The following is a 10,650-nucleotide window of genomic DNA, read 5'->3' as shown; positions in this document are numbered from 1 at the left end:
ATTCTGGAACCTAGTTTCAGCACTAGCTATGAATTTTGTCATCAACTCCTCCAGGTTAGATTTGGGTTCCGGTTGATGATAATTTTTGTGGAATGGCTTGGATGTATGCTGATTTGACCAGGATTGGTTTGGGTGTCCCCTCCATCCCGGATGAAAGGCATGATGACATTGGTACCCCTGTTGTCTTGGAAGATTGTTGATAAAGTTGACTTGTTCTGTAGATGGCCTAAACTGATTGCCAACTTGGCAGTCAGTAATGATGTAGCCTCCCCCACACAAATCACATGTCATGGGCTATACATGCATGGCTGCTATCTGCATTTCATCTAACTTTTTGTTGAGTGCTCCAAGTTGAGTAGATAGAGCTGTGTATGTGTCAACATTATGCAGGCCATGCTGCTTTCTTACTTGAGTTCTTTCATAATGCCACTGGTAATTATTGGCTGCCATTTCTTATATGAGTGCATGGGCAACCTCGGGAGTCTTATTGTTTATGGAGCCCCCGGCTGCTACATCTAAGATGTTTTTGTTTGAATCGATCAGACCATTATAAAAAATTTGCACCTGCAGCCATATCGAAAGGCCATGGTGAGGAACCCTCCTTAGTAGCTCCTTGTAACGTTCCCAGGACTCATATAAAGATTCCCTCTCTTGCTAGAAAAAGGTAGTAATATCATTTCTCATTTTTATAGTTTTAGAAGGAAGGAAATATTTAGAAAGGAATCAGCCAGGCATTTCATCCCACGTGGCTATGGATCTTGCTGGTAATGAGTTCAACCAAGCCTTGGCTTTATCCTTCAAAAAAAATGGGAATCACCTCAGCTGGATGGCATCATCACTTACCCCATTGTGTTTGAAGGTATCATAGATTTCCAAGAAGTTGGCAATATGGGCATTTGGATCCTCGTGGGCCATACCACAAAATTGTATCATATTTTGTATCATTTGGATTATGGTCGGTTTAATTTCAAAATTATTGGCAACAATAATTGGCCTAATAATGCTGGAGGCAGCCCCGGTGAGGGAGGGCTTGGCATAATCCATCATAGTTCTTTGTTCAGCCATTTCTTGTGCTTCTTGTCTGACTTGCTTAGTAACTTTCAAACGGACATGGAGAGTCCTTTCAATCTCTGGGTCATAAAGAATCTTCTCTAGTTCCGGTCTGCTTGTCATAAACTATAAAGGTAAGAGCAATAAAGAGGGCAAAATTCAAAAAAGAATATAAATAACTAATTCTATTACAACTGAAAATGTATAGTGAATTATTGGAATAAAAACCTACATTCTAACATAAATAAACGAAGTTGACTTTACTGAAAGCAGATATGAACCAACATCTTATTCAAGGTTCCAATATGCACTTCTTAACAACATCAAATAATTGCAGTATCCGAATTCAGATTCAATTCAGTTGAGTTCAAACTTGCAACCTTTTGGTATTGTTGGTCCATAGATAAAATAACAAACAATAATTCAGATCTAAGCTGTATATACACACTCATTGGTATACACCACAATATACATTCATTTAGGCTGGGGTCAGATCTGTCATGCTTTAGGGCTGATATCAGATTTGAATTGAAAAATATATTAAGAGGACCTGAAATAAATTGAAACTAGTCCTGAGTTAGGCTTGGTTTAAGGATTTTAAGCTTTACATTTGAAGCCCAAACCTATATAGCTCATGCATATCAAACAATTGCTAAGACCTGAAATTAGGTCTGCAATGTTTGATATTGTTAACTGCTGCAATTCAGATATGATGTTAGCAATTTTACAGAACAAAACTCAGTCTAAATATAATTCAGATCGGATCTCATACCAATCAAAATTAGAAAATAGAGCTAGCCATCAAAAATTTAAATTTAGTAATGGACAACCAAGCCTGTGTAGCTCATATTAGGTGATTGCAGAAACCTGAAATCAGGTCTGCAACTTTATATTGTAAGCAGCCTTGATTCAGATCTGAATGCCAATATATTACAATCCAAAATATGAAGCTCTTTTTGGATCTTTCAGGCCTCAAAAACATCAGTCCCAACCAATCAAAGCATCAGACTTCAGAAATTTCACACTGGGTGCAAGTGATCTAAAACAAAACATCAGTCCACAGAGATTTCAGATCTCATACTGCCTCAGATTTTCATGCACTTCAGATCTGATTTTACCATTTATTGCTTATACTTTCATCAATGAGTCAAGTTAGATGCTTCAAATTGTGAATTGTGTGTTGTTACTACCCGAATTTACATCAGAATTGAGTGGGTTCAGAAACCCAGATGAATGCAGACCTGCAACCGGTTGAACTCAGATATGAACTTCAAATCTGAAAGTTCACATGCCATTCTTTCATTTTTTTCTTTTTCTATATATTTTTTTCTTTTTAAAAAGGAAGAAAGCTAAAACAAAATACAACAATGCAACCAAGATCTTTTTGGATGAGTGCAGGTCTGATTGCTGAATGCAATTCAGATCTGAACTCATTTTGAGGTTTATAATTTCCTTTTTCTTTTTGGAGATAAGAGAATCACAAATAAGATAAATAAGTTCTACTTCAACTACATTAAAACTGAAACAAATGATGGAACAATCAAGTATCAAGAGAAGAAACATGGCTCCATTAATGCAGCCATTGCATCCAAGGCTAAAATGTAAGATGAAAAATTGAAACCAGCCATGAATGCAATGCTAAAAACCAAATTAAGAATGACCAATAGTTCCTAATATTACTTCCATAAATCCCCGGCAACGGCGCCAAAAACTTGGTGTGGCTCATTGTGACACTAGTAAGTGCACTAGTCGTTCAAGTAGTAGAGAGGTGAATAGAGTATCGTTCCCATGAGGATTTAGGAAATAACTACTAATACTAAATTGGTCAATTCTTATCTTATTAACAAAACATCATAACTATATTCAAAAATTAAATTCCTAAACTAAAATCTAACTAAAAAGCATTGGCTCAAATACCTTCTATTCAAGTTAAAAGAGAAAGCAAGCAAATCCAATTTCATGATTTAGCAAACAAACTACTTAACTCATTCGAATAGGCCATTATTTAGCCTTGCTTTGGTGATAACCCAAGGTCATGAACAACATTTTTCAAGAGCATGTTCATCCTTTGCATGAATGATGACCCTTATATCTCTATCAAGGAACTAATCATTCATGCATGCATCAATTCAAACACATCAAGGGCATCAATTCAAATCTGAATTGATTATCAATTGAATTGTGCAATTTATCTCTAACCTTGCATGCAATTTAGTTCTTGAATAGTAGATTTGAATTCTTAGAGTCTCTCTCAAGAACTCTAGAAATTCCAAGCATTAGATCAAATCGGCCAATCTGAAAATTGAAGATCTGAATTCTTTTTCAAGCAATTCAGACCTTACAAATCTCAGATCAGAGATTTCAGATCTGAGTTTGTGAGAGATAAGATCGGCCAATTTGATCTAGAATTCACACTCTATTCAAGAAACAACAAGAAGATATCTGGTCTACTCGAATGATAAGGAAATTTGATTACTCAATCTGAAATTTTACAGTATTAATTACAACAAGAAACAATGAAATAGAGGAAGAGAAAATTACATAGATAGAAGCTGAATTCAAACTCAAGAAAATAAAGACTAAGTAAAAATAGAACAAATGATCTTTCAATCAAAATTTCCCCCAATTCGAACTAACATTTTTCTCTTCTTCCTTTCTTGAATCTCTTTAGCCCTTCTCCTTCTTCCTTGCGCTTAGCTCCTCTTCTCTCTTCTTCTCTTCAAGGAATTCGAACCCCAAAGGAATGAAGAGCCTTGAACTTGGGCAAATGAACACTCTCCCCTTTCTAGAGGCCTCCTTATATAGGTTTTCAAGGAAGCTCTTGAAAGAATGGTAGGATCCATCTAATGGACGCCATAAAGGTTGCGGAATGGGTGGGCGAATTTCAAAAAAAATTTCCTACCCTCTCTCAACTGGGAATCATATTCCCTAAATTTAGAATACAATATTCAAGGATCCTACTTGAACCATAATCAAACCAGATCTGTACCAAAAGATAAATGGGAGGAATATACCTGATCTGGAGAAGCAGTATCTCCCAAAGTTGGTGTTCACGCCCAAAGAATGCTCCAAGATCCGTTCCTGCTGAAGATGACACAGCTGTGAATGGAACAGAACTAGCAGGGTGCGTCCTACACACTGGATCCTTCACAAGAATCCTCTGGAAGTACTAAACACTGAATCCTTTTCAGTCTTTCTTGCAAGACTGATGTCAAGAACAGATTTCTTGACTTTCTTCTCTGCAAAGATCTAATCTTCCAAAGGCAGATGGCGGCGGCAGGAGGAGATTTCCAAAACAAAAGGCTGAACTGTTTTTCTGTTTTTCTGGAGAGTATGAATCAGATCAGATCTGAATTCGCAGGAGGTATCCTATACCTCTTCAAGGTAGTTCGAAATCTCCTCCTTTCTTCTTGATTAAAAAACCTCCTTTTTAGGAGTTATCCCAATCCAAATTAGTATTTGGATAGGGGATAATCTTAATCCTTTTGCAGATAGAGTTAGCTTACTCCTGATCTTATCAGGAGGTTACCAGATTCAAATCTAATTTGAATTGGTCTCTCAGAGTGGATAAGGCTAAAAGGCCCAATCCTTTTACTAACTTTAATCTCAAATTCGCCCCAAGGATGGGTGATCATATCAGCCCACCTCGAAATGGGCTTCTGGCCCATTAAGTGTTCAGTGTCTAATTACTTTCCAATCTGCTGCTCAGTTGGGCTTCTTTGTATGGCGTGGGACCCAAGCATTGATCTACACACCAGACACATGGGTTCGGCCCAGCCTTTAATACAAGGCCCAGCCGAATTCACTGAAAAACTCAATGAACCCCTTGAGTCCATCATATGGACCCTATGGGCCCAACACTTACATTAAGTGGTCCCTGGGCCAAGCCATCTTATAAAAACCCAGGGACTGTGGGCAGGTGCAAGATTAGCCCATCAGGTATTATCCTCAATGGTCTTACAGTTAACCTCTCAGCCCTTAATGATCAAGCACTGCCCGACAAGAGAGGACCTCTCCCTTTGCTGCAAGGAACAGTGCCGCCCTCTCCTCTCACATGGATCCCGGGAATTAAAACCATTTGCAAACAATTCGAAACCGTACATATATATATATATATATAAATATATTAATTTTGCAAAACAAAATTCCAACGATTGAAATCAACTGCCGGCAGTTTGGTTTCCATCAGAGAGAGTGCATTCCCGATCATTACCCTTTGTCCGACAAAGTGGCTGATTCTGTCACTATGATCACCCACTCAAATGAATTCTCAAACTGCCCCAACATACCCAGGTTTTGATCCCCGCTAAGGATCTCACTGATTGGCATATCAAAGGCAGCCTGATCCAACACCTAGTGAAATGTCATAATCGAGTCTAGGGGTCAGGTGTAACTTTCCAGTTTTGCCCATCTATCTCCAAGGTCTAGGGCAATACTGGAAATCTGGTCCGGTTCAAGGATTCAAGTAATCCCATACTGCATGTGCCTCGGGTCTTACCCTGATGGCTGAGACAGGCCATCCCAACACTTGGTGGCACACCAGTATCAGCCTTGGCAGGATAAATCTCCCCAGACTTATCCAACGGCTGTGAACATTTAAAACTAACATGAATCTCTATAAATGTCCAGTTTTAGGGTTTTACACAGAATTAAACCAAACAACATGAATCAAATATGCACTTTATTTATTTCCACTAAATAACAAAAGTACATCAAATCAGATTGAAGCTAAGGGCATACAAAACTGTCTAACAGCTCTTGCCTCTTCTTGTTGGCTCTAGAATTGGGTGTATTACACCCCTCTTGAACCTTCTAGAGTGCTCCCTCATTCTCTTCAAGAAACTTCTAGGAGTTGCCACCCCTAGCTCCCTTTGGGCTGCTATTTGGGTTGCAACTTAGCTTGCTTTTGAGTACATGTTGGCTGCATTCTAGGCTATTCTTTGGGCTGAAAATGGGCCTCCCCTTTACTGGGCCGAAATTTCCTTCTTGCTAGGCTTTTTTCCTTGGGTTTTCCCAAAGAGTTAGCTTGCACTACTTGGGCCAAATGATAATCCCTTTCTCTTACGACTGGGCTGGGCTGAATTTGATAAAATTTTGGCTTTCTTTTCTTGCTTTTTGCCTTCTTTTCCTTGAATTGGTTGCCCCTAAAATCTTCTTTGCAATCAAGCTAAAATAGGGCAAAATTTAATTAAACCGGCATAAAACTCATTGAAAAGACCTTATAAATTATAGGTAAAGTGTGTGTTCATCAATAAAAATACCAATGAAATACAAAACAAAGAAAAGAAAACTCAATGAATGAAGAGAATATACGTTAAACATGAAATCTAACACAAGCTAGCCAATCTTAAGATGAATGATGATTGAACTAATAAACTAATCAAAAGAAGAAACTTGAAACCTTTACAACAAAATCCATCTTTGGATAGATTGCTGACTAATCCTACTCGATACTTACAAAGAGAGAAAAAAGGATGAATAGAAATTATGTTGATGGGGTGCTAACGGGCATACCTTTTTTAAGAACTTAACTAGCTGGAATTGTCTTTCTCTCCACCGATGCAATCTCTATGACAGATTGACAACATAGACATTTCCAATGATTTCTACTTGGAGATTTTCATAGTAGGTGCTCTTGATCATTCATTGGTTGTTCTTGGGTTTGAATTGTAGCCTAAGGATTAAGAAACATGTTGGATGACTGTAACTTTTCTGTAACAATGATATGGGGGACTCTAGGGATGATGGAGAGTGAGTAGGGAGGTTTTGGGATGTGGGTAATGGCCATGGGAGTTGAGCTCTCTCCCTAAGCTAACTTGTGTAGGTTAGATTGTGTGTTTTGGATGTGAAAAAGGAGTGGTATTTATAGATTTTTTGAGAGGGGAATCTAGGGCTGAGATGGGTGGTAAGGGAGATCAATGACTGATGTTTAAATGGTTTTTGGAGGGAGATTGAATGAGAGAATGGGCTGTCAAGACAGCTTTGTGAGAGATTATCTCAATAAATCAAGACAAATAGTGAAAGAGTTCACCAATTTACCTAAATTGGATATTCCAAATTTAGGTGATTGGCTTGCTTAATTGGAAACTATAGATGGTCTAATGTTAGATTTTTAAGATGTTTCTAGAGGCTGAGGGGAAGTTTTGGTCATGAAATGTCCTAGGTTCGAAGTTATTGTGAAGAGGATTCTAAACGGAGGGCCCAGATCGAGTCTAGCTTTGGATCTCAAAATGGAGGGGCTAACCGTGTTGGAATTGGATGATCTTGGAACCGTTGGACTCAACATTTTGAGCTCTATCCACCTATAAGGTTGGATTTCAGATTTTATGGGGGTTAGGATTTAGGATCAGAGATGATCCCGATCGAACAATTGGAATTGGTTGTGGTTTCAAGTTTTGAGATGAAGGGGTAAGCGGTGTTTGATTCGAGTGATCTTGGTGTCATTGGATTTGGATTTTTGGGCTCTACATGTCTATGGTCTCTGATTTTGGATTTTATGTGAAATGAGAATGACTTTGATCAAACTATCAAAATCGGTTTCGGCTTCGGGTCTTAGGATGATGGGGTAAGTGGTGTCGAACTTGGGTGATCTTGGTGTCGTTGGATTTGGATTTTTGGGCTCTATGTACCTATGGTCTTGGATTTTGGATTTGATGTGAAATGAGGATTATGATTAAAATGACTCCGATCAACGATTAGAATCGATTCCGGGTTCGGGTCTTAGGATGATGGGGTAAACGGTGTCGGACTCAGGTGATCTTAGTGTCGTTGGATTCAGATTTTTTGGCTCTACGTACCTATGGTCTTGGATTCGAATTTGATGTGAAATACAGATTAGGATCAAAATGACTCCGATCGGACGATTAGAATCGGTTTCGGCTTCGGGTCTTAGGATAAAAGGTGTTGGATTTTGGTGATCTTGTTGTTGTTGTATTTGGATTTTTGGGCTCTATGTTCCTATGGTCTCAGATCCTTGAGGCCCCAACTTTTGTAAAATTCCAAAAATACCCCCAGGTTGACTGCAAAGTTAGCTAAAACATGCTTGAAGCTCAAAGTGCAGCAAAAAGACTGAAGAGTGCAAAAATAGGGTGTCTAGAAATTGCCCCTCTTTGTTGGAGGATGATAATCTGAACCACAAAGCTTGAGGAGACAACCCATTTTTGTGCAAAAATGCAATGGAATGTCTGTCTTGTTCAAAAGAATGCTGCTTAAAAAAACTTTTTCATGACAAAAGTGTTGATGATTGAAAGAAGATTATTGCTTGTGATTGAAAATGATGCCCTTGGAATCTCCTCCTATGGTATGCTCCCATAGCTGTCTAGCACTCGTTCGGCTGTTGACTGAAGGATTGCTGTACGCAGGCCAATCCCCAGATCTTCCTGAAGGGGTTTTTGAAATGAAATCTCTCACCTATAATGTTTGTATGGTTGTCTAGGACTACGGTCACCCCTGCAATAAAGGAATTACAGAATCCCTCGTTGGCCAATTCCTTGAGATTTTTCGAGATACATGATTTGATAAATAGATGATGAAAAAGGAAAAAGACTTTTGTCACTGAGAAAATCTTTTTTGCAAAAAACTATTGAGTGAGGGAAAGTCATTCCAAAGTATTTCCTTGTTAAGCATAACTGAAAGACATCTAGCAAGTTCTCACACCTGAGCCATGCATGTTTGACATGGGAAAGTCAATATACATGGCTCTTTGGGCATTTGGCATTAAAGTCCAAAATATGCTTTGATGTTGGGAGTTGGGTCAATCACCTAATATGAAGATTAAGGGCATAGGACACTCAAGGCTCCCAAAATGGATGCAATGAAATGATTGTGGTGCTATTGATGCTGATGTAAAGACGAGATAATGCAAATGAGAAGATGCTTGAGTTGATGATTGTATACCTAGTGCTTACCTGTGTTGACACTCGATGGTTGATGTTGTTGATTATAGCTAATATGCCTTAGAGATGTACGATGGAGTAAATGGTGGTGATGGACTATATGAGATGCTAAGAACACTTTATTTATTTATTTTTTGATAAATGTGAATGCATGGATTGGCGGAAACACTTTTTTTTTTGTTGTTGTTGGGAGCTTCTTGCCTTAGAAATTCTGCTTGAACATGTTGCACATAAAGAATTGATCTAAACCACTAATTTAGAAGGTTAGCCATTTCCTCAAGATATACATGTCACCCAAATCTACCTAGGTTTAGGCCTAATTGCAAGATTAGTCATTCACGAGTTCCCCGATTTTGAATCATGTAGCAAAGATTAACATAAGTCATGCCTTTGGCTTCAATTTCCTTCGTTCTCAGCTATGTGTAGCTTGTGTCATTTGTTCTTTTGTGAGCTCATCTGGAAGGGATATGGACCGCATTGCTCATGCCATTTATTATTTTGTGCCTCATCTTTTGCCTAGATGCCCTTTCAAGTTTTCATCTACCATTATTTCTCCTTTTTTTTCTTGCTTCTTTTCATTTTTATTTTTGTGCCCTATCTTTTTCCTGAGCTAGCCTTCCGAGTTTTCATCTCTACAGGCTAGGGAGATTTCCTTCCTTTGGAGCGGCTGCATTTAGAACAAGAGTCTAGATTGCCTACGTACCCAATGTGGGATCAAGCCAGCGTAGTTCTAGGGAAGTTGATTCTGATAATAGGTGTTTGGCAACTTCTTAAGATTCAGAGAGAACTTTGTTTGGGACAAAATGTGGTTTTGCATTTAGGTTAGGAAATGGAGGGATAAAAGTGCTCAAAGATTAGGGATATAAGGTTGCTTTGATGGTTTGTAGGCTGATGAAAAGAACAGTGGGTTGTAAGTGTTCAAGGGTCACCTTCTTGCTAAGAATTATAGAGCAATTTTTTCTTTGAGAAATGAAGTGTCTTAGAGTTGTACCATCTATGTCCTTTGATTCGAGGCTTTCATTGCCTAGGGGACTGAGGAGGACTTTTCCATAGGACAAAATGTGGCTCTGGACTGGGGTGATGAAAGGAAGGGATTAAAGGCTCAAATTGAAAGTGGCACCTAGGGGCCTATTGAGGGGTTATGAGTGCACTATAACACCTCACTTGAGTAACTAGATAGTTTGGGGACATGATATATTGCATCTTTGACTCAACTTGTCCTAGGTATCTTTCTTTGATATTTTTTTTTCTTTCTTCATGGAATTTTTGTCAAAACTAAACTTTTGTTCTCATTACCATGTTACCCCAAGTTTGGATGAAGGTGGGCGAATATTCCTGAAAAGGATCCTAGGGAAGGTGAAAGGATGTAAAAAGGAAAATATTTTTGGGTTTTCTTTTTTTTTTTTTTTTTAAGTTGAGGTTTTAGAAAGGAAAGGCTAGGTCCAAAGTGGCTTGCATTGGATTAAGATGTGATCATGGGTGGCTCAGGGTAAGTGTTGGGCTAAAGATGGCATCCTCTTTTGTGGATCCCGCAGGGTTTTCATTGCCCTTTGCCTAAGACATAAGAGGTGAACTCAAAGAATCCTTGTCTCACTTGAATTTTTTTCTTTTTTTGCCATGCTGAGGTGAGCTATCCACTTTAGGAAAGGGTTTAGGGGTCAGATTTCATGCTTCAAGAAGGAAGGGCTTAGGTCCGTTCATGGGT

At 38.6% G+C, this 10,650-nt stretch overlaps 1 non-coding gene across 1 annotated transcript; it reads left to right on the top strand.

Moving 5' to 3' along the window:
- Window positions 1–580: 580 nt before the first annotated feature.
- LOC148879762 (small nucleolar RNA R71) lies at window positions 581–687 on the top strand. Its single transcript, XR_016106294.1, has one exon. It is a non-coding gene; the product is annotated as a small nucleolar RNA R71 (small nucleolar RNA).
- The last annotated feature ends 9,963 nt before the right edge of the window (window positions 688–10,650 follow it).

The sequence above is a fragment of the Nelumbo lutea genome, chromosome 1 (genome assembly GCF_056320005.1).
Source record: "Nelumbo lutea isolate HS-2025 chromosome 1, American lotus-T2T, whole genome shotgun sequence".
NCBI lineage: Eukaryota > Viridiplantae > Streptophyta > Magnoliopsida > Proteales > Nelumbonaceae > Nelumbo > Nelumbo lutea.
Note: the sequence above shows the minus strand (reverse complement) of the source record. Positions and strands in the feature narration are given on the sequence as shown.